The sequence below is a fragment of the Parus major genome, chromosome 8 (assembly GCF_001522545.3).
Source record: "Parus major isolate Abel chromosome 8, Parus_major1.1, whole genome shotgun sequence".
In the NCBI taxonomy this organism is placed as follows: domain Eukaryota; kingdom Metazoa; phylum Chordata; class Aves; order Passeriformes; family Paridae; genus Parus; species Parus major.
The window spans coordinates 13,530,724-13,552,764 of NC_031777.1; the positions used below are offsets into that span (position 1 = coordinate 13,530,724).

Below are 22,041 nucleotides of genomic sequence, written 5' to 3' on the forward strand. Positions count from 1 at the left end.
GACACCAGGTTTGCAAACACCATAGGGATAAAAGTAATGGGATGCATGAGAATCATGCTCAGACTTACCCAAGAACTGTATTTGACTAACAAGGTGAGCCAGTTCAAAATTAAATAGTTTTTCAGGCTAAACAAAATCAATATTATTTATAGGATATTATATTTGGCCTAAAGAAAACATTTCTAGCTTTTAAAAAATAGATAAAGCTATATTGATTTACAAAACATAAGGCATTAAGCTGCTCAGATACATGGAACTGTCATGTAAAAGATCTAGGTCAAGAAACACCAATAAAACGCTCATTCATCTCATTAGCTGAGGAGCACAGTGAAAGGTTAAGCAAGGTTAAAGTGGTCTGTGTAGCATCTGATGTTCCTGCAGGATGACAAGTTGTTCTCCACAGCTGGGTTTAATGACCAGTGAAGGCTGTGCAGCCTGTGGGCCCCAAAACACCCAACCATGGCTCTGCTGAGCCCACTCGAGCAGCAGTGCCATCAGTTACACCCCCACAGCTGGACAATTGGATCTGTGGCATGTCTCCATCCAAACCACTGGTGGAGATGCACCAGGAGAGAAGGTAAGCCCACCTTCCTCACTCCATTCTCTCTGCTGTGCATCTCCATGAGGAGGAGGAGCAGTGCAAGTGCGCTGCCGAAGAACAGCCATAGTGGGATGAAGCCAGGAGTTATAAACAAAAATGTATGTGACCCAGGGCTGCTGCATGGAACCTCTTCATATGTACTAAGAAATAGAGCAAAGATCCATCTAGCAGGGGGAAAATGCTAAAAGTAAACTGCACTAGCTTCCACAGAATGGACGAATACAGGATTTGGGTTCTGTTCTAGCAAATGCAAGGATTATATTTATTGAACCTGACTGTAATACATTTCATTCACGGGAACTGATATTAGCAAAACCATCTTGAAATTAATTAGAGCATTTTTATATGATATGTCTAAAGTGGGTAGAGTTTGGGTAGACAGTAATACGAAGAATGAAGGATGTAATACCATAATATGAAGGATGGCAATAATTAACACAGATGAAGTGCTGGTGGAAACACAGCCCTTCAAATATCAAGTTCCAGAGTAAGAGAATATGAAGGAAAGAGAAAGAAAAATGAGGACTGTGCAAACAAATATATAATATAAATATAATATACACTAGTAATATTTGTGTAGCACCAGCTAGATGGGAAGAGGCAAAGGGCAACAGGAAGATTGGCCTAAAACCAGAGCTATTCTGCCCTGACTGGCAAATACTTTGAAAGATCCTTAGAGGGAAGAAATCTCCATGGAGATTCATGAAAGCTGCTCATTATTATTATTTTGCAGACATATTTCTACCCCTGCACAAGCCCTGAGGCCCATTCACATTTCCTGAATTTCCTAGAAGACAAAATTTAACTTTGAAATGGGAAGAGCTGAATATAAGTGGTGGTTTACAATTTCCTGAAGAAGGAAGTGGGCTGTATGCAGAGAGGCCTCACAAACTGCAACCACACCATGTTGTTCCCATCTCCATGAACTCATCTTTTCCAAGAATCTCCTGACATCTTCAAAGTATCGCTTACTTTGTCCCAATCCATCATGTTTCAGGTTTTGATTTCAACATATCTTCTCACTGGATTGTTGTCCTAATAAAGGATTCTGGATGAATGCTTTTATAGCCCAGAGAGGAAAAGACAGGTGAAGGGAAGGCAAGTACTGAATTTCTTGGGTTTACTCCATGCTAATATATGTACCTAGTTTTCTAAAACAGAGTTCAGTTGGTCAGGAGCATTGGCAAAACCTGAGTTCTTTCATTTACTAACTTCTATAGCTGCAGAATTTATAGGACTGATTACAGCCAGCATTTGGGTTGGTGATATTTTAATTGAAAGTGTTCAGTCACACTGAAGATTTTATTATTAACCTTTCAGATGACAAGAGATGATGAGGTTGATGGAGCTATCAATGCAGCCAATTTTTAAGTGGGGTTTTGACTGTGAGGTATGGGAACTTCTAAAGTTCCTGCATGTATTGCACTAGCAGAAAGTAAAAAGTGCTATTGTGTTATGTATTCTGTTCAAGTTTCTGACTTGAAAATAGTTATGATTGTCATCCTTGGCCAGGTTTAAATTGACATTTTTATCACAACATTCCTGGCATAGTACTGCAAGTTACTTGCTTGTGAGTAGTTATCAGCTGGCAAAAATTTAAAAGGCGGTTGGCTGATTAAAATTATATGCCAAGAGCTATACAAAACAACAAACAACAAAAGCAGCCAAAGACAGCAAGGATTCTTTAAAAAAAATTTAGAAAACCTTTACAGAGAAAGGAAAATTATACATGCAAAAGTCATAAATTGCGCCTCTTCATTTAATATTTGATAATCAAAAAGCTAATAATTAAAACTGGGAGGGTTAGGTCGGTCAAGTTTTACAGCTGAGCGCACTCCCTGAGCATGCCCAAATCAACACTTATGAGATTAATTTATAAGCTCTTCAAATTCTGAATCTCCAAGGTTTATGCTGTCTGTGCATTGTTTGCATAATGCAGTTTTGTACTACTAAAGCACTATAAAGGGATTATTTTCATATTCAGCATATTAAAGATACAGCACAATTCATAGATACCGTATAGTGCTTATCCCTGAGATAGCAGGTATAGTGTCTCACCTTCTGATTATCTACAGAGCAAAAGTAGAAACATAGATGTTTTTGGAGAGAGTGTATCCTTAGTGAAATTAATTCCCCAATGGTTTTATTAAAATCTGCAAATTGCATTATTTTCCCATCATATTTGAAATATTGCACTTCCTTAATGCTTGCTCTAACCCATGGCATGCCATCTTCCCTGGGGTGTCTAGACATGGTGTCTTAGATTTATGTGTATGATCTCAGTGTGTTACAACATCACTCCTGACTAATGCATTATTACAATACTTACATATATTCCCAAGTGTCACTGTTTTGATTAAAAAATCACCAATCTGCATATGCACACCATCTGTGCTTCAGAGAAGCAAAATATGCAGGATAACATTTGCCTTACTCAAAAGGAAATTCAGATACTACTAAAAACCAAACAGGAACCTTTTTTTATGTTTTGTTTTGTAAAATAACAAAGAAAATGAATACTGTTTCTGTAAAACAACAGCCCATCCTCTGACACTAAAACAAGCCTTTTCTTCTCTACACAGCAAGGAGATTTACCTTTAGTAACAACATGCAAACAATTTACCATTTTAGAGATAGCAAATAACATGGGAAGGAAATGTACTGGTGCAATGAATTTTAAAGATCTCAGCTCAGAACAGGGGAGTTTTCAGCAGAAGGGAATGTAGTCAGCAGCGAGTCCTTTCTTAGCTGAAAGCTGCAAGAGTGGTTGTAAAAGATGAATGAGGCCCTTGCTTACTGGGGTGAAATGCTTTTAAAGGACAAGAATCTGCTTATCTTTGATTGATTGCTCAGTCTGATACTTTCCTTTATAAAGTTTATTGACTACAAGCCCATAAATCAAAGAAAAACAAATCACAGGTTCAATTTGGGGGGCATTGACATCCTGCCATCTTGCAGCAATAGCTTAGAAGTCAGGGAGAACGGATATGGGGGACTCATGGAGACAAAAGTATCTACTGCGGATAAACTACCATTTAAAAATTTGTAAACAATTATTCTTTGTGCCTTATCACATTTTTAAGTCAAAGGAAAAATGCAGGTAACAAAGCTATCCAGGTTATTATTCTGAAGTCCTTAAAGGCAGAATTTACAATTAACAGACATAATTCTCACTGTGCTGCTGCGTGTCTCTCTGGTTCTGTGAGATTACAGTCACATACCCACACAGCCCTCACCCACTGTAAGAATGTCACATTTACAATTTAAACTATCAAAGCAGGAATCAGATTTCTTTCAGGGGTGTTTGAAGGCTTGGGAAACTCAAAATCTGTGTACTGCAACACCCCACACAGTTGCACGTAAAAAAGGAACTAGCCATAGATCTTTCTCATATGGGGCATACAGTATAATATGACAGCATGATAATACAGATTAATTTGTGCCATTGACCTTGACACAATATTCTATTGTGTATTCTTTTGGAGTCAGCACTCGGGTCACTAGAACATCTGGTGTTTAACAAAAAAAATCCCATTCTGAAGTGCTAAATGTGTTGAAACAAATGGTACTGTTCTACCATTATACAGTGCAACCTCTCCACTAGGGGTCTAATTTCAAGGCTACCCTGACTGAACTACATTATTATTAGGGGTTTTGCAATTCACACTGTGCCACAGTACACAAAATACCTAATTATCAAAAGTAGCCTTTTAAAAGCTGGGTTGTGTTCCATGTAACTGGGACTGACTGTCACTTTCTTTGCATTTTATCTTTGGAGACATCTGGAAGGGCTAAGCTTGCACAGTGCTGAACATCCTGGCCTGGACCCAGCAGAACACTTCAGCATGCACATGTATGTGTATACACAGCCCCTGTACTCCAGCAAGGCATGCTTTTAGGTTATGCATGTGCTAGAGTACCTTGCTGAAGCTATGGACTGGCTTCACCACATGGTTTGGAAGTTGCACGATGCTCTGTATTGTGCCTACTCCATCTTACACCCTGTTATGTTCAGTCTGTGCTTGAATCTATCCTAGTGCTCATCTCTGGGAAAAGCTGATGCAGCCTTTTACAAGGAAGATCTGAGAGAGAGATGATTGGTAGCAAAGAGTGGCATCTTTGTTTTACAGGAGTATTTTCATGGTGTTTAACGTGAAAAAAAGAGCAAAGGGTGATGACTCTGCCCAGCCTCAGCATCCCTCTGACACCACTGCCATCCCCACTCTACCACTGCTCTGCTAGCTCTGCTTCCTGCAGAGATTCTCCACATAAGCAAACATAAAGGTTATTTTTGTAGGATCCTTGGGAATCCCACAAAGCTTCCATGGAAAGGATTAAGTGTTTGCAGGGGTCTGATGACCTCTACCTGACCTGAAACAGATTGCAACGTCAATTAGCATTTCAGCTTTCCCTGTTAGTAAGGATACACACAACCCAAGCTGGGCTCTTCCAACTGTGCTGTGTTTGTGCTGTGAGTCACGGTGGGCTGATTCTCCCCCGCTTCACAAATCTGCAAATTTGTGTCCCAGCAAAACAAGAATAAAATGCTACTACTCTGCTTTTTCACCTAATTTTCCCTCGCTCTGCAAGCATGGGCAGAAAGGAAACATGCTAGTAGGAAAGTACTATGCATTTGACAATACCAACATTATTTTAATAAGGTAAAAAGAGTCCTCACTATCAAAAGCATGGAGAATTGCTATAGGCATTTATGAACTAAAACATGTGAGTCTCAAAGCCTGACAAAGAGCCAATACCTTCAGCTGTGGAGAAGAAGGAAGACAGCAAAGGCGAGCACGCAGGCGCATTTATAAAGAGCAAGGGATGCACATGCTGAGCCAAGCAAAGACGGGGCAACATGAAGAGGCTCAAGGTCATTCAGCACAGGAAAGTGGCAGCCCAGAAAATGCCTTTGACTCACAGCAGGGCTGGAGAAGGAGGAGAAGGTATCTGTTGTGCTGTGACTTGAGCCAAGTTGAAGTAATTTCCAGTTGTTTCAAATGAGATTTCTGCCATGAGGTCTCAGCTTATCTCCATGTCAAGTTTATATACAGTTACTGAAAAAATAAAAAAGGTAAAAAAACCAAATGTGACACCACTCAGTGAAAGACAGCATTAAGCAATCAGTTGCCAAAGACCTAATCTCATTAACTTCTAAGACTTCAGCCATCAGTGTGTAGCTGGCAGCTATGGGAGAACGGAGTACAATGAAACATATTTTAAACATTATTTTTTTCAGGCCATCTTCCTGATCTTTTATACTTGTTTGTTCTGCAGTTTCTTAGAAGTTACAACTGCTGAAGGAAGTAGAGAAAATCCAGAAAAAAAATAAATAAAATAACCTGCTCTCCTATGCAGCTTCACGCCGCTGGGTCAGTGATTAACAAAGACAAGGTCCTGCTGCAGGGAAGCTAAATGGAGTTCATTATGGACATGAAAGTTAGCAGGGCCAAAAAGGTGAGACCATAGGAAAGAGGATGAAATAAGAGCCTAACAAGTGTGGATTTTACTTCCTCGGTGCAATAAGGACAGCTTTTAACCACCAACTACTCTAAAAGAAAATCTATCTAGACAATAGTTTCTTTAAGATAGGTGTTCTCCTACAATACTACAATAATATTGTTCTGCATATACTCAAGAAAATTAAAATTAAAATGTATTGCTTAAAAAATTTCATGTTGTTCTGCAATGAGAAATCTTTCATTTGCAGATTGAAAATCTGGGTTTGTCCTTTTTCCTGGAAAAATTAGGAAAATGGAAGTATTTAGGTGGAACGGAATGATGACATTAAACCTGAATGGGGACATCTACCTCAAACCCTCACAAATCTTTGAGTTTGTCAGCCATGCTCATTGCTTGCATGCTTTGGAATTGTCAGTGCTTCCTGGCAGCAGCAAACTGTCTGGAGAAGGAAACTACAGACAGGCTGCTCCTGTGACACTGACAGAGCTTGGAATTACACATTGGGATATGAGCGGATTTTCTTGGCCCTGAAGACTGCAAGAAATAGCCTGTCTCATTCACAGGCAATTTCTCACCACACACTGCAGTGCTGGATACCTGGGCAACACTAAAAGGATCAGTTCTCACAGGGTGTCATATTTTGTCCCCAGAACTGGCAGTGAGTAATCTCTCTTTCAGTATTTCTGCTTTAGGACCTTTCCACTTTGATTTTACACTGGCACTAACCCCATCGTCATTAGAGAACCCAAACTTTTCTGCTACACCTGCCAATGTCCTGTATGACCACAGAGTCCACACAGCTTTACCACAACCCTCCCACAGAGATGCTTGAGTAGGTGGCAGTCAAGTGGTGACATGAGGCACTGGCTGCTGTACAAGTTGCTTACAAGTGGGACTCACCTACAGACTGCATATGTGATGGTAAGGCAAGAAAATCAGGTACATCTCAAAATAAGTTATCTGACTAATCTCAAAAAAATCAGGCCAAAAGGAGTTATGAAAAGTATCAAATGAAAATTTCTATGAACCTTCAGTTCTCAATGGATCAAAGGCTCTTGAAGAGTGTAGGCAAATACCTTGAACAGGACATGTATCCAGTAACTTCACCGTGTAACTAAAAGTTTCAGGGAAACCAGAGTTTCAGAGAAACGTGATTGGAGATTCTTGGTTCCAGGGTTGTCTGACACCTAGAAAACTGCAAAGAAAAAGAAAAGTAGATAAACAGCTCATGAATAGTAATATATTGCTTAGTCCCTCCAAGTAAGCATGTCAAGGATCTCTGCAGAAATTAGCTCTGCCAATAATTTCACCTGTATACCAACAACTTCTTTATTTCTTTTGTTGATAATGTTTTAGTGTGATATAAATTACTCTTTTGAATTATTAATCATAATTCCACTTTTGCAGGGAGTGTAATTCAGACCTTTTATGAGATATTTAGGAGATGATCTGCTGTCTAAGCAGCCCTTAGAATAGGCAGGAAAAATCAGATGTAAGAGTAAATTAATGTGGCATTAACTTGCTTCCAACAGCTTGTTAATGGAAACAAATTCAATAAGCATCACATCCAAGAAGGGAAAAACTGTCCCCATTTGTACTGTTGTGAAAAGCAAATCTCAAAATAAAGCAAGAGGATGGACACAAAGAGCTACTTATCATGAGCCTCCCTAAACAACTGCAGTCTCAGCAGAGAAGACAGGGATGAAATAATGCACATCTGAGTAAATTAGGCAAGAACAAAGAGGAGCCAATGGGGAAAAAATGTAAACTTTTAGTAATCATTAAGATTTTTGATTAAACTTCCTAGGACTTTAGAGCCACACTGGGGCTGGTACACTAGTGCCCTGTGACTTAAAATTCTTAAGTATTTGGGTGAATATCTGTTTTGTAATAGCCAAAAAAACCCCTAACTAAATCCAAAGAATACTGAAATAATGACAAAATAACTACCATATTGGCTCATGGTGATAATAATTTTAAGAATATTGCTAAACCGTGTAAGATCTTGAAAATATCATACTTTTAACTTTGCTCCCCACTGTTACATGCTCTGTCAGACTTGAAGAGAAAATGAAGAACCTTATTTTTCTCAGATAATAACAGTTATAAAAATAGATTAACTGTCAGTATCATGAATTAATATCACACTAGAACAGAGGCTCAAATAATAGGTTTAGGCCATAAGCGAAGGAGCAAGAACACAAAGCTTATGCTTTGACCTGGGAAAGGATACCTACATCACTACTGCAGAAAAATGCTTACCTAAAATGAAATTTGTATTTAATAATTCTGTGTGCTTTAAAAATCTGTGTTTTGTATTGTTCTATGTGGAGACAGTTTTTGATATTAAACCATTACGCACTAGCTACAAAAGCTGAGGCTCAAGATAAAAACCTAAAAATCTACAGCTTTTAGTTCGTGCTTTCAAGTTTTTTTTTCCTTTCCCCTCCATTTTTTTTTTCTTTTTTTTTTTTTTAAGAACCTCTGAAAGTCTAAATGGTAACATGTTTCAAGTAGCTGCTCCTTCCCTGGAGTTGAACAAAATTGAAAAGATCAAAGTTAGTGCAATCTTGTTCAAAGGTGAAGAGGTGAAATCTTATGTGTGCTGGAGGATCAGAGCAAAGAGAAATGTACAATGCTTAGTGTGCGACACCTGAAGCCCACTTTCATCAAGGTACCTCATTTTCATCTGAATTCAGAATGTATCTCATTTAATGGTAAAATAAGGAACAGCATAGGATTATCTTGGTTACAAAGAAGAGAAGCCCTTGCTCAATGCTAAAAAGTAAACATCACTAATAGGTGAAAATGGTCATTTTTTTTTTTAGAATGATGAAGTCAATTCTATATTCCTTCATTAAGTAACATTTATATAATTGAGTGAGACTAAGCCATTACACCCGTGATGTTTCGAGAATCGTAACACTGTTGATAATTTCTGTTGAGTTTCTTGAAAAAACACTGTTTTGAAGAGGACTGCAGAGAGGGACATCTAAAAAGGGTATGTTTTTTTCCATAAATCTTCATGTGACTGATGTGCCCTGACATAATGTATCACAATGAAATACAGCTGCCAAAAAAGAACTTCAAATTAAGCCCTTTTCTAGAGAAAGAAAAAAAAAAATGATAAGAAAATAGGTACCTTTTCAGCAAAAGCTTTTAAAGCTTTAAAAGCACAGCAAGTAAAAAAGTTCTCTCAATTTTGTCTAAGTAACTAGAAGCTAAATGGGGGGAAAGGGTATGGAAAATAACACTCCAGCCTCTGTGAGAATTGGAGACATACCGAACACAAGACACAGTTACACAGGAAGAAAAGATTATTTTAATATCCTTGTCCTACCTTGTCATTTTCAAACCCATGGAAGATCCACTTACAATTTATTGGGAAATGTGTTACATTATGCTAATAATGGTAGTCTAAGAATATTTTAGCATAAACATGGACTTAGACATGGCAAAGTGGCCACATTCAGAAGCTGAACTGAGTCACATTTCAATTGTTTCTTTTTAACTATGTAGAGTTTCTTTTGTGTTTTTTCTATAACTCCTAAATTCCCAAAAGCAATTTGCTGCCCAAAAGCAATGACCATTATATATATATTGTCTATTACAGGTCAAACCTTGACCTGAAAATCAGGTCTTCTCAGGAGTACTATGAAAGTCTTTCATATGCAGCTGTGATAGGAACCATCCCACAGAGCCAAAAGCCCCTTTGTCAAGCACATTCACACCTAAATTCCCACTTCTGTTCCCTTAGAACCTCAACCCTCCCAGAAAATCTGCTAAAAAGATGCTGTCTTCCAGTGGTAGCCGCAGGAAATGAAGTGCTGAAAGCAGAGTATGTTGCAGAAGCTGAGGCTTGCAGACTGGGCATGAACTGATGTTCAGGGATAGAAAGGAGACAAAGGTGACAAGACACACAAAGGGAATTTAAGAAAACCCATGCAGGCTACCTCCAGCATTATATATGTGCATGATTAGACTGGATGCAGCTGAACCTGTCACCAAACTACTGCCTTATACTAGGTGGGAACTCATGTCATCCAGACTTCAATACCTGCCAGATTAGAACATTTCTAATGGTTCTCCTCTTGGCTGCATAAACTCCACCTCTATCTATCACAAAATATAATCTAAAATACACATAAGCAGGGCCCAAAGGGTTGACACAACATACTGGTTTACATGTGTTAGCACGGGGCTGAGGGTAGAGAAATGAAGCTTTCATCATTTCTTTTCTGTGTTTCAGGCTATCATTTCTTCTTTCATGTTTGGGTTACAGGAAGAATTGGTCTATTGTCCTCCATCCATTGTCAGACTCCTGCAATTAATCTAAGGAGATAACTGGAAGTGCTGCAGGTAGACTAAATCTCTTGATGTCAGGGAACCTCTGCATGTTTATATTGACATAAAATACGTATCACATTCAGCATACAGTGGCTGACTTACAAACAGGTGTATCTATGCTTGAATTTGCTCTTGCATTTTGGTAGCATGTAGACAGCTCTATTTGCTGCTTTGAAATGGTTGAGCTGGGATTTCAGATTTCTGAAGTGCTCCAGAGAACTGACTTCAGGTATTTCTTTAACCAAGAATTTCTGCAGTGTTCAGATGCTTCCAGCAAATGTCCAAAGCTCCCCTACACCTACATACCAGTCATGAACATTGTGTTGCCAGCACAAAGATGGGTTTTAGTCACTGAAGACCATGCTGTCAGTGCTGTGTTCTGAGGCACAGCCTCTGCTTCCTCTACCACTGTGCCATTTGTCTGCACAGTGGAAAACACGTGGCCAGTCGCTACTCTGGTACTCACGACAGTCTCACAAGGAGGGGTAATAGATCAGGTGCATCAGACTGTTATTGTTCCTGTCTGTATTTGTATTTGTTATGGACTATAAACCCTGATGATCCCATGAAAGGTTGTGACCATGAATCCCAATTGGCTGAGCAGTGCTATTTCATGGAGGGACAAGTCCGGCAGTAATGAATTCAGTCAACATAATGATTTCGGTTTCACTGCACTGCTCTGCTTCCTGGGAATCTGCAGAAGATGAGTGACTGTGTCACAATCATAAATTCAGACACACACAATGCTGAAACTTCTTATAGAGCTTTAAGTCCCTGTGAAATGTCAGACTAATAAATATGATGATCGTATTTGCTATTTGGCAAAAGTATTAATTAACCTGGAAAAGTTAATAAAAATATATTCCCCAAAATTATGCAGCAGAAAAAATATTTTTTCTTATTCATGGTTATATGAATGCAAAATGCCATGGGTTCTTCATCTTTAATACCTAAGGGATTTTTAAGCATATTGCTTCCATAAAACTTGGTTCATCAGTACAGTACACAGCCCAGATATGCATATTTAATTACTCTGAAAGTAATTTACTTGTACAGATGGTGGTATTAGAAGGTCTTACTTCCATTTAAATTACTTCTATTTGAAAAATAATGTTATTTTGCCATGAATCTTGAGTGAAGAATTCACTCTTATTACAGATGAATAATACTTGACAGTTGTAATTAATCTGTGACTAATCTAATACTGCCCAGATAAACATTTTCTCTCCAGTTTTAGAAATCAAAGCATCCTCTTTCCAGAAGGCTGATCTGGTTAATACTAGATCCAAACCTGAAGACTGGGGAGGGATCCCAGTCTGCTCTTGGGGCACATGAATAAAAAACCATAGAAAAGTTTTTTGAACATCCCTGAGACTTCCCAAGGCAGAGGTGTTACAAAATTGTTTGCATCTTTCTGTAAGATTAAGCAGGGATTAAAGCAAAAGGCTACACTTCAGGAAAGTACCTATTAGGCATAAGGTTTCAGAAAAATAGTGACTCAATATGCATGTGTGGACTTAGGAAGAACCTTTAATGGGCAAGGAACCAAAATATTCTGGGCAGCAAGCCCTCCCAGCAGTGCAGGTAGCAGGGCTGTGGGGGCTGCCCACCCCTTGCCATTCTGTCCCCCCCTGCACCACCCCAATAACAGCAATTGCCAGGAGCAGGCACGTAGCAGAGGCAGGGAAAGCTAGCAGCATTCTGCATTACCTCTTACATGCTTCCTGGGAAAACATGTCTGCTTCTTCAAGTGAGATTGTTTTCTTGTACAGCGCTGTAAAAGGTCTTCATGTGTTTGTCAGGCTTTCTTCAGTGAACCCCCATGTTTATTCAAGCAGTGGCTCTCTCAAAGGGGGCTGATGTGGTTGCTATGGTAAGCATTCATGTTTTATTGAAAACTAAATGGCCAGAACCCATATAAAGGGCTCCCAAGTGGCCCTAAAATGTGCTCTGCCTTCCCTTTCTGCCACCTGTCTTCAGGACAAAACAATTTTTTGACAGCTGATCTGATTTTGCAGGCTTATCCAGAATTGGCATATTTGTCCCTTCTATCTATGTAACTTTAACATTGTGGTCTGGATTTAATGCAGCAAACCCTGTGGACCTGCTTCAGAAAGCTGGAAAGCTCCTGAAATTCCCAGAAAGTTTTGGGGGAACTGGAGATAATGGGTGAGCTGAGCCACAGACTGAGAGAACCATGTGTTTTTGTCAGTTTAAAATTAGGAGGGAGGAAGAGGGGAAGGAAGAACAAGAAATCTCTTGTTCAAGAGTCTTGACCAGTGATGTTGTACAACCCAAGCTGGACTACACAGCCTGGAGTGCAGATGTTTCTCCCAGGCAGAGCAACCAGGGTGCCAGAGAACAGAAAAGGAACAGGACACACCACTCCATGAATAAATCTGCTCCTGCTATAGCAAAGGAGCTCTGTGTCTGACATTCAACTCACAGACTGCTTTTCTTTTTAATCATCCTAATTAGAAAAAAGTTTTACCTCCTTTGACTTTCATATATTTACACAGAATTTCCAATAGCTTCTTTTTCCCAGGAAATCTAAGCACATTCGCTGTCACTGAGTTTAAAAAGCATCAAGGTCGCATTTTTCAATTTTGAATTTCTGTTTTGTCAAACCGTCTGTGGCTGCTGCATCTCCAAGCAGATACCCAGTGTTCACATTATCCTCCCTACTGCTTCAGACTCCAGCTGCCAGGGCTGCACCAAGCTGTGCTCACAGACTTGCACCCTTGCATTCCTGTGCAAGAAATGTTTGGAGCAGAGAAATGCTCCTGGGCTTCTCATCCCCACCTCTTCAACAATGCTTTGCTCCAAGGGATTTATCACCAAGTGTTCTCTCTTCATGGGAATGGGATCCCTACTAATCCTCACCCCTTCCTAGTCAGAGTGACCCCACAGACTCCCCAATGTGACTGCCATCCCACTCCTCTGGCCACACTGGCTGTAACCCTTCAAAGACCCATGTGCAGAAGCCAGAGGCTCAGCAGTGCATCCAGGTGTGCCTGGTTAGCAGGTGGTGCTGAACAGGTTGGGGAGGGCAAGGATAGCCTGTGTCTGTAGCTGGAGGGGGCAGAGGTTGCAAGTAATAGTCCTGTAGAAATACAGGAATAAGAGAAGGTGAGTCAGGAATTTGGAGACGATGGGGAGTAAATAGATGCAAACTGTAGGATGGCTGTGGGTGAGCTGATCTCAATTACAGTATTTCTCAGTTTAAGTATGCCATTTTAAAGCATGGAATTTCAAGGCTCCAGTTTGTATTTTATGACACAGAGCCAAAAGCCCAAAACAGAAGAAGCATCTTAACAGTTCTGTTCCTTATTTTCATACAAATTCACACACTTGGAGTCATACGCGTATAAAGTCAGCCTTAAACACAAGATCCATGGTAAGTTTTTCAACAAAATAATCCTTTAGACACTGATAAATCAAGCAACAATGACACTGGGATATCATAGCATCACTAAAAATGTCACCACAGTTAACAAGCCTGCTTGCTTCAACAAAAAATATTGGTGAATAATCATCCGTCAGTTAGCAACGCTAAAAAAAAACATGCCTGGTGTTCCTTGCCTAAAAATGATGGGAGTGGAAACATTGTTTTCTTGCCAGGTTATTTTCATTTCAGGAAGAGAAATAACCAGGGGAAACATGGAGAGAAGAATAAATAACAAGAAGCAGTATGAGGGGAAGAAATCCTTCATAATTATGCTGTTGCCTCTGCCTTTCTCACTATCAGATTCCTCTCCTGTACCATACTGTGCCAAGCCACTCACACGCCGGGCATCCTCCAGATGAATCAACACAGTGGCACACGGCTTTGAGCATACATCAGAGGCACAGAGGAGGTGTTTGATACTGTATTTATGAACAAATAGGAGACAAGAGCTTGGTAGGGTTTGTTTTTTTTTTTTGGAGGAGGAGGAGTAAAGAAAATAAGATTGTATGCCAGCCTGGGAGGAAAAACATCTCATTATCTTTTTAGAATTCGTATTAACCACAGACTCTGTTCTGCTTTATCCTCTAAGTGGTAAATTAAAACAGCACACATGCAATCTGTAGATTTGCTCCCTTACCCATCACTGGGAAAATATACTATGAAGGACTGTCTGCAGTAATCCAGGCTCCTGCTGGATCATCAGTGTGCTGCTGCTGCACTGGGGCACTGTGTACTGCCCGCAGCACACAGGGCGAGCCCCGGCTGCCTCCAGGCAGCACCACCAAGCACCATCATCCCAGCCAAGCACAGACCTGCTCCCTAATATGGGAAAAACTCCATTTTGGGCAATCACACCATAGTAATTTCTTATTTTACTTTGCAAAGCAAAACCAACTGATTGTGTCCACAAGCCACTGGGTATGACTACAAACTATAACCTTCCAGTTGCCTGGCAACTTCCCTGAAAACAACCCACAAAGACTTTACTTTTGTTCAAAAGCATTGGTGATGAAACACAAAACCTTTTTCCAAACTATGTTGATGAAACCTTAACAGCTCTTAAGATAAGTTTTCTCACCAATAAACATCCACTCGAGGTGACAGAAAAAGGACTTCTAGAGCCCAGTACCACAAACTGACAAAGAGAAAAGCTCAAGGTCTAGGCCCTAGAACAGAATTCATCTACTGCATGTTCAGCCTCTTCTCACAAAAGTTATCAGCACAAATGCCTTCTACAATTGTGAAAAGAGGATATCAGGCCAAAAACTTGATTGTGACCCTTACCTTTTAGGAAGCAGAAGTAATCCCCATTCATAGGCAGGGCAGGGCCTTGCACCCAGGTTGCTTCTGTCTGCAAAGTCTCCCCTTTAAACACTTTTTTTCTTATTTTATTTTTCCTTCTCTAAAACAGAAAAACCAGATATGGCAACCATTAATCAAGCAAATAGTAAACTTAATATCAGTGAAGGGAGAAGACAGAAGCTGAGGAGAGGCAGACAAGACACTCCAGCACATCACCAGTGAAATAAATGAGACTTTTCTGCAACTGAACTCTAGCTCACACAAGATTCTCACAAAGAACAAAACTTGTCATGTTTCAATTATTCCACTGGTAAAAGAGTTTGATCAACAGGTCATCAGGCACATAAAATATTAATATTTGCACATATGTTGTCATGTGTTTCAGTGACAGAAGTTTTTATGCTAAGATGGGTGTGTGGGAGAGCTCCAGAGGTGGAATGAACACCTCCAGCTTACCCTTTGTGGCTCTTGTTTCCCAGCCTACACCCTTGCAGCAACTGAGAGCTTGAAACAGAACCAGAGACTCCCAATCTGAGTGTAAAGAGTGAAATGCAAACACTTTCCTAGGCCAGACTCTGAAGAACATGACTAATAGACACTTTCCTTACACAAAAACATTTCCCAGTGCCCCAAATACATATTTCCCAAGTAAAGGCTGACATTAGACTTCAGGGGTTGGCTGTGTGTTTTAGAAGACTTAAGGCCTGGGTGGATTTAAACATGGACAATGAAAAAAAATTGACTTCCCACATCAAATCACCAGCTGATTGGGACACATCCTTAAGAAAAACACAAAGTTTTGATAGGAATTCCACCTGTCTCAAAAGGAGTCCTTTCCAGTACCTTACTACCTTCACTCTCAAAAATATGTGATGTACTCAAGTTGTAGTTTTCCTGAATTTAATCTCAGTTGTTTGGGGGGTTTATATGCATTTTTGCTTCATCCTCAGCTATGTTACAAGTCTTCAAGTAGTGAGCATCTTCACTATATCTAGGTATTTATGCATCCAGTTCCTTGCTGTTAGTTTATCATACTTTTCATGCTTTTTACTGTGGATTCAAGTATGCTCTATCTAGCCTCAGCAGAGGAAAAAAAGGCACTTTTGGGGGCGGGGGGCAGAGGCAAGAGAGTGGGGCTGGTGTATGGGCTTAGTCAAAAAACTCAAACTCCATCACTGTCAGTGATATGAAAACGAATCCTTAGATAAAAGATGTTTTCCCCCTTGAGTTTCTGGAATGAGTAAAAATGCGTACAGCAAGAGCAGGGTGCAGATTGCAGGAGGAGTAAATGGCTGTGTGGTTCAGGGAATGGATGTGTGTGGGTATGTGTGCAGGGGGAGCACCTGGGGCTGGATTTGCCTTGTCTGTGTATACATGGACTTTTTGAATGTCATAGTACTATGGGAAAAATGTACAAGCCCTAAACAAACTTTGAAAACTTAAAATGCAGAAAATTATGGGGTTTGTAAAAACAGAAAATAATGGGTAATGGTAACTAAGACTGATTTTATATTTGAATTGAGTGCTCTACCCCAAAACAAGTTTTCACTAGAAGAAATCACCTGATGTTTACTAGATTATTTATTGCACCTTTATCTATATTACAGATGCCCGTATAAAAAATGAGCTATTATTTTTAGGTCTTATAAATGTATAAATTAAATCATGAATCGCACATAGGTCTGTATGCAGCATGTCTCTGTGACACTCACCATTTTTCTTGTACAAAATGTCTGTAAAATGCCTAGCCTGAGACTGCTTTTGCTGGCTAAAAAATAATCAGTTGCAGAAAGCTCAAACTTCTGTCAGCTGTATGAAATGAGAAGGCAGAAGGCTATGCCCCTCTAGTATTTTGATTACATGGATCAGGGAAACAAATTTCAAGAATTAACGGTGCAAATTTTTAAATATGCCGGAGCATGGTAATTCTAAGCACTGTTACAAGTTACAGCAAGGGAAAGGTGTCGCTTTCAGATTTGGAAATGCCTACTACAGTCTAACCTCTTTGTCAACATGTTTGCAGTTTTGCAACATCCATTTCTAAGTGAATTACCTTATGAAGGAAACCAAAAGGCAGAAAACTAAAGAAATAGGGGTCAAATTCCTTCTGTGAGATCTACCTTGTAAAATTATCCAGAATGTAATAATACCATGTTATTGACTTAAGCACAGTTCCCTGTGACATGCTGCAGCTGACCTGTAATTTTTATCCTACATGTTGCCAGCACTATTAAAATGACACTTGTGAATGTAAATTAAGCTCACAAAGGGGACAGATTGTATGATTCTGGTTTCTCTCAGATGCCTGTAGGCTATCACAGGTTCCATATGTGAAGTAATTATGTTCACTGAAGGAAAGAATAAATGCTGTCAAATTGTGTACTGAGAGAGAAAGCAGCTATTATATTGCAGTAGTCACTGGAGCATTGCCTTAGAAAGTGAAAAGATGTATAAGAAAATAATAAAAAAGAAAAACTGGAGCAGAGCTATATTAAATATAACCTTTAAATGAGTATCTGCTTTTGAATACATATTACACAAAGCTAATATTTCACAAATAAAAGCATTTTACCTTTTTAATCACATTTTCTTTCTCACATCTAGAGGGCACAGGGCAGAATGTTTATTGGAGGGGTAAAGGACGGGTGGATCATCTTTCAGCTTTCTGTGCTTCCTCAGGAAGAAAAGCCCTCCAAGACCCAGAGATGGTATCCCCACCTCCCTCCCCACCACAAACCTCCTGCTATGGGAGCTGTGCAGTGGCCAGCCTTGCTCCCCAGCAGCAGACATGTCCCATCTCCACCCTTCCCACCCTGTCCATCTCTTCTGGCCACCTCCAAACCTCCCCCTGCCACAGGCCCCAAGAGACTGAGGGCACCAAGGTGGGGCAGGAGCACTTCTGCAGACACCCAGCTCTGCAGCACCAAACCTGCAAACCTGCAGCAGCCGTGGAGAAAACGAGGCAGATCCTACCATGGAAGCCAGCATAGCTGCAAAAAGGAAAGACAACACTTCTGTCACCCCCACAGCTGCAGTGTGGTCCTGCTCTCCTGCACCTGGGGAACGTCAGCCTGCATTTAGACTAGTGAGGTCATCAGTGAACCAGCACAAGAGGGGAGAGGATACTAAGCTGGGAAAATAGCCTTTTAAAGCTTTTCACTTAGAGGGAACCAAGGACACCAGAAGCAGGGAGAACTAAGTGCTTGTGTGGGTTTGGATTTTCATACAGAAATGAAACAAGGAAAGAAAGGAAGTTAGGATGCTCTGAAAACAAAACGCGAACAGGAAGGCACGTTTTCTTACAGGGGTGTAACTGTGAATGTAGAGGTTATGAAGGAGCCCAGAACAGTGGAAAACAGAAGGCCAAATGTTTCCCTATGTTTTTACTGTTTACTAGAATAGCATCACAAAGTTTGGCACTCTGGAGCTTCCCATAGCTATGGAAAGGGGATATTTCTGCAGTGTCCCACTAGTGCTAGTTCTGGATCTCTGCAGCCTCAAGCATAATGGGTTGCAAAAAGTAACCAAGGGCAAATAACTCCCCAACACAGCTGCCCTCCCCCTGCCCAGCCTGTGCTGTTGTTACCTGCATGCCTGTGGCTAGCCTGGCTGCCCTAACAGAACTGGCTGCTGTGCAGTGCTGGGAGGAGCAGAGCTGGAGATGGCACAGCACAGGTATTAGCAGCTTGAGCACTGAACGACCTGTGTGGCCCAGACAGTGGCCTGTCTGTGGCTGAGCTTTGTCTATGCTCATCTGATCCTCAAAAGCTGGCATGTCCAGGAGATCAAACCTTTCAGACTACTCTCTGATGTGAAGGCAGTTCCTGGGGAAAAAAGGCACCTGCTGGAGCAGAGGGGATGCCCAGAAGCTCTCAAGTCCTCCTCCCTCTCCAAAAGCCATGATCAGCTCCTGAACAACATTGTATGAAAGCAGTCACTCTAGGTCTATGTGTCCTTTTCCAAGCAGGTGATTTTCCTGATGCCACCACAGGTAATTTGGGTAACTAACTTGTATCCAAGGACCTGTCCTGATTCTGGACAAACATTTCACAGGCAAAGTGGTGATCTGCCTTGATCAACAGCTGTCCCTGGAATCCCTGGTCAGGGTTGCACTATCATTCAAATCCTCATGTTCATGTGAGCAGTAGCAAGACATTAGGTAACACATGGGTTTGTCTCATCAAAGCCACAGCTTTCAGCAAACCATTCTGTTTGTACATCACATTTCTGCTTCTGGAAAATTAGAAACTGTGGCGCTTTTTTTTTGGAGGTTTCTTAGGATAAAAAATCTGACACCCAGTTTTTGCAGTCTCTCTATGGAAGCCGTTTCACAAACTGCATATTGGATTCAATAGGGTTGTTCAGCACAGAGAAATACTCTGAACTGAACGTTGTGCAATTGTCCTTTGTTGTTTCTGGGCACACATCTCCATTTCTGAAGGGAAGGGCCACCAGGCCACCCCACACACTGCCACCATCAGACACAGCACAGTGCACATGTCTTTACCTAAACTCTCTCTATATGTTAAGGTATGAGGCTTGCATCTAAATTGCCCATCAGGAACAGGGCCTGGCACATCCTGTCCCTGCTTTGCATGCCCAGGGGCAGGGTAACAGCCTGCCCCAACCCTGATCTATGTCCACCTTGTCTGAAAGGGTTCCCAAATCACTTGGGTTTCTCTACATCCAGCACTGTGAAAAAAGAAAACATGATCCCATATTTTGGTCATTTCTTTTCCACTTCTGTTTCATTTTCTGGCCAGCTGCCTCACTCATGCCAAGACCCTCCTCTGCAGCACCAAACCCTGGCAGCAACTTCCCCTCGGGGATCCTCAGCAAAACCAGCTAACTTTCTCTTTGTTCAAGGCCATCTTGGCAACAAAAGGGCTGCGAGCACAGCCCAGAGAAGCGTCCAGATGCAGACATAAACACAGAGCAAACTCTTCCATCCCATGCACCAGACTTGGCTCACAGCTCACTGCTGTGAGTAGTGACTAAGAGACAGAGGAGACCCACCCAAGCAGAGCACAGCCTGAGCACTGGCAGAGGGCTGTGGGAAGAAGCCCCAGCCATACCCCCAGGACAGTCACCTCAGGCATGTGGGGGCACAGAGCCTGCAGCACAGCCCCCCAAGCCCCCAGCCCTTGGAGACACACACCCTGTGACAGAATCCCCCCAGGAGAGTTTTCTGGGGAGGGGGTGCTCGTGCATAAATGAACCATCTCATTGTGCAGCCTATTAATAGCAGCTGGTCACGGCTGGGTGGGCAGTGCGATGGGCAGACAGACAGCCTGCCTGCTTCCAATTAAACGCAGTAGCAGTCACACAACACACTACTGCAACTTCTTCCTGAATAAAAACCCCTTTGAAATCAACTACCATTTCCTAAGCAGCTGAAAACTATTAAACAACTGTTTGCAGGGTAGCTCATGTCGTACGTGGGAGGCTGAAATGTAATGTAGAAATGAGAGGGTTTTTTCTGGTTGGCAGCACTGACAGCAACTATAATGTATGACTCTTTTGGATGCAGCGTGGCAGAAGCAGGGTGAGGATCATCCAGTGCTATTCACTAGAGAAATTTTTACATATAAAGAGAAGGCAGAATCAAGGATCTCAAGGATTGTGGCAGGAAGGAGGGGTGGGGAGGGGAAAAAAGGAAAGATGTGGTTTGCTTTTGCAGTTTTAATAAGGATTTGTGGGGTAATGTTGTGTAAAGGTAATGCAGCTGGATCTTTAATAATAATAACTAGAGCCAACTCTCCATGTTAACTGACCTTTAAATATTATTGTCCCTTTCAGTTTACCAAAAAGACATTTACTTCATGAAAGATGTTATTCAACTCTATATAAAGATCCAATAGGCTAAAATATGCTAAACTGACATTTAGAATTATCTCATAACACTTTTTTATGATAACTCGTATTCTTCCCATGTGACTTGAATGTGAGGTTTTGGTTGTTTTTTTTTCCCCCAAGTATTTTAAAACCATTTCAAATAATAGGCAGAGTTGCCTGGACATTCAGGCTATCTGTAATGATATTAGGACCTTTCTCAATAGCTGAGTACTTACTTCCTTATTATGCTCAAGGCAGGTTGAAATCACACGCCCTGCTCAAGATTTAAACCTGCATCCTACAGGCAAAGGAAGCATTCAGACTGACATTTTACATACCTGTGTTCTCTATAATAATGAAAACATCTATGAAATGTTGCCCTGATCATTTGTGAAATCAAGACAGCTGGGAGCACCAGAAAATAACCCACACTTTATTGGGAGAGAAAGGCAGTGGGACTCAAGTAAAGGTAGATATATTGATTCTGCCTATGTTGCAACCATATCCCAGTGGCACAAGCAGGCCACTGCTCAGGGCAACACTGTGCCTTGGTGTGCTGGAGCCCTGGCTGCTGCCCCAGCCTTGTGCCCTGACACCCCACTTGCTGCCCCAGATCCCCAGCAGACACAGCAGCTCAGCACTCCTCCCCTTCCAGCTCTTTGCAGAGCCATGCTCCCAGTTTTCCTACACTGGTGAGACATTTCTGGCCTCCAGGTCCTCCCTCCCCACATACTCCAAGCCCATCTCCAAATGTATTGGGAACCATAAACCATGCTTGAGAAAAAAAGAAACAAGCATTTATCATTCCTTCTTGCTCCTGTCACCCATAAGAGGAAGTTCTGACACCCTTAAACCGAACAGAACAGACAACCCAGCAGCAACAAAGACATAAGCCATCCTTGATTTTTTTAAATTCTGCATTTTCTTACCCTGCATTTTCCACTCCAGGGACCTTCCTCCTCTGGCAATGACCTGTTATTACTCAGCTACCCCAGGATCTGGTGGGAGATGGGTCCTTTTTCCTGGACATCCTTCAGTGCCAAGA

The 22,041-nt window shown here is 41.2% G+C and overlaps 1 long non-coding RNA gene across 4 annotated transcripts in view; it reads right to left on the reverse strand.

Annotated features, from left to right (window-relative positions):
• LOC107208015 overlaps positions 1-22,041 on the reverse strand; it is an 84,274-nt gene that overhangs the window by 19,558 nt on the left and 42,675 nt on the right. For all 4 annotated transcript variants that reach the window (XR_004498553.1, XR_004498551.1, XR_004498552.1 and 1 more), the window contains 4 exons: positions 21,926-22,027; positions 15,144-15,261; positions 7,141-7,259; positions 5,523-5,658 (listed from right to left, as the gene is read on the reverse strand). This is a non-coding gene — a long non-coding RNA (uncharacterized LOC107208015). The remainder of the gene's footprint in view (positions 1-5,522; positions 5,659-7,140; positions 7,260-15,143; positions 15,262-21,925; positions 22,028-22,041) is intronic.